The 3,008-nt window shown below is 39.0% G+C and overlaps 1 non-coding gene across 1 annotated transcript; it reads left to right on the top strand.

Annotated features, from left to right (window-relative positions):
• Positions 1–2,901: 2,901 nt before the first annotated feature.
• On the top strand, positions 2,902–3,008 carry LOC133787493 (small nucleolar RNA R71). Its single transcript, XR_009872512.1, has one exon. It is a non-coding gene; the product is annotated as a small nucleolar RNA R71 (small nucleolar RNA).

Genomic DNA, 3,008 nt, shown 5'->3' with positions numbered 1-3,008 from the left:
TCTTGTGCAGAAAATGAGGGAAGATCCAGTAATTGGTTGAATGCATAGGATGTTGTAGGCACCAATTTGCCCCTGACAAAATTATTATGTTCTGCATCTTGATATGAGAAGTTGGCGAAAAATTCATATATAATAGAGCAGTTGGCTGAATCCACATAGGTCGAGTCACAAAACAAATTCCATTTACGTCGCACTATTTCATCTTTGATAAGTTCATAACCAGGGTGTTGTACAGCAGGGGCCTCATTAAGGTCAAACCCCATTTCCCTTACCACCGATCTTTTATAAATCTTTTTAAACAACTCGGCAGCGTCCTTATTGACAAATAAATTAGTGTCATAATTTTGCTATGCAAGTGCACACAGTCGCAAACTCGTAATAAAATGGTAAAACCAAGTATCGTCCTCAAGGACTGAGTTATCAATTACCAGTCAATTAATTTCTTGTTCTATTTGATGAATTGAAATTCTTGATTTTTGTAAAATACAGCAAAAGAACCAGTAAAGTGCAGAAATAATAATCGACACTTAAATAGAATAATAACTAATAGTAAAACTTTTAATTTAATCACCGAGAAACAATTAGGATATTCAATCTCATCAACTATCCTCTCTATTATTCCCTAATCCAAATTGTGAATTCTTATTATTTTTACCTACTTCAATTAACAAGTTGATACAGCAGCCTATAATCATACTATGAATTATCAACTCAACCTAGGTGACAATTTCCTATATTTCTATGGTAAATTGAACCACAAAGGTAGCATTAATTTCCACAACTTAATAATAGTTACAAAATTAATTCAGATACTTTCGTTCTAAATTAAAATTATGTCCAATATAACCATAGCAGAATTAAATCTCACTTCTCAGATTTTGACTTAAAAACATATGAATATGACTAAAGATGGCCAATCAATAATCACTCTATAAGAACAGATTATATGGAATTGAAGAAGATTGAAGAAGAGGAAATTAAAATTGCATTAGGTCATAACAGAGATTCAAGAGATTCAATTGAACATCCTAAACAGAAAATTAGTTCATAGTCATAGTGCTAATCACAACAGAAATTAAAGATAACATCAAGAAGAAAAGAAAAACATGTAAAAAATACTCTAAGCTTCAGCCTCCAAAACCAGAACTTCTCCCTCGTCCGTCCGTGTTGGAATGAGTTCATTGTTCTCATTTTTCACTACAGTCATTCCACCCTTTTTAGGCACCACTTGCACAGGGCTCACCCATGCACTATCAGAAATTGGGTAGATCACCCCAACATCCAACCATTTAAGAATTTGCTCAAGTACTACATCCTTCATGGCTGGATTGAGTCTTCTCTGGGCCTTTATGGATGGCTTGCTATTCTCCTCCAATAAAATTTTATGCATCACTGTCGCTGGGCTTATTCCTCTAATATCTGCCAATGTCCACCCAATGGCCAATTTATGCTCCCTTAGAACCCACAACAGTTTCTCCAATTCTACCTTTGATAGGTCAGCTGACACAATGACCGATAAAGTTTCATTCTCTCCCAAATAGCATATTGCAAGTGATCTGGGAGGACCTTTAATTCCAACGGTGGTGGCTGCTGAATGGAGGTTAGCGGTTTATCAGTCACATCCGCTAATTCCTGGAACTTTTTCCAATATGGTAGGAAAGAGTTGATCCAGTTTACACATTCTCTGATCTCAGCATCTTCATCATCATCGCCCTCATCACCCAATAATACTGCCTCTAAAGCATCACTTCTCATCCTTCTCTTGGAGACTGCCTTTTCTATCATATCCACACTAAAGCAACTGTCACTAGCCACCGGATACTTCATAGACTTGAAGACATTAAAGACCACCTCATCTCCTTGAACTCTAAGCTTAAGCTCTCCTTTGTGAACATTAATAAGAGCTTGGCCTGTGGCTAGAAATGGCCTCCCAAGAATAATGGGGACATCTGTGTCCTCCTCCATGTCCAGAACAATAAAGTCAGCGGGAAATATGAACTTATCCACCTTCACAAGAACATCCTCAATAATACCTCGTGGATGTGTTAACGATCGATCTGCGAGCTGTAAAGTGACAGTTGTTGGTTTTGCCTCCCCCAAACCAAGTCTTTTAAACACAGATAAGGGCATCAGATTGATACTTGCCCCCAGATCACATAAGGCGTGCTTACATTCAAATTTGCCAATTGACCAACTTGCATCTCAAGATTCCTGATGGAAGAGCGAGTTTCTGTCATAAACTGTGTTTGAGTGTTGGTGAGGGTCAACAATGCAGCTTGTAATTCATTAGGCCTTTCAGGTGGAGCTTGATTCATTGACTGTTGAGGCCTAGGCTGTTGTGAGGAAGAGGCTTGATGCATAGGTGACTGAGGCATATTATTATGAAATTGGCCCTGAAACTGAGGTTGCTGGCCCTGATTATTCCTCCAAGAAAAATTAGGATGATTTCGCCACCCTGGATTGTAAGTATTGGCGAATGGATTATTTACTGGCCTTTGAAAGTTTTCCACCGCTTGAACCTGAGCTTGATCCATCGGAATGTTATTATTCATACAGATAGGGCACTGATCAACAGAATGAACACCACCACACATTTCACACCTCACTACCATTTGAACTGCATTAGCAGATACACTGCTCTGTTGTAACTGCTTTGTCAGAGAGGCTACTTGCGTTGTTAGAGCAGTGATTGCATCCAGCTCATGCACCCCAGCTACCTTTCTAACTCCTGATGATCTTTCCTCAGACCATTGATGATTGTTTGTAGCCATGTCCTCCAGCAGCTCATAAGCACCAGTTGCGCTCTTGCTCATAAAAGTGCCACCTGCTGCAGCATCAATAATGGTTCTGGTTATCGGACATAAACCATTGTAGAAGTTCTGTACTAGCATCCATTGTTCAATGCCATGATGAGGACATCTTCTCAGGAGTTCCTTAAACCTTTCCCACGCCTCATACAATGACTCTCCGTCATTCTGGCAAAAGTTATTTATCTCTCCCCTCAATTT

Source organism: Humulus lupulus, chromosome 6 (genome assembly GCF_963169125.1).
Source record: "Humulus lupulus chromosome 6, drHumLupu1.1, whole genome shotgun sequence".
Classification (NCBI taxonomy): Eukaryota; Viridiplantae; Streptophyta; class Magnoliopsida; order Rosales; family Cannabaceae; genus Humulus; species Humulus lupulus.
Note: the sequence above shows the minus strand (reverse complement) of the source record. Positions and strands in the feature narration are given on the sequence as shown.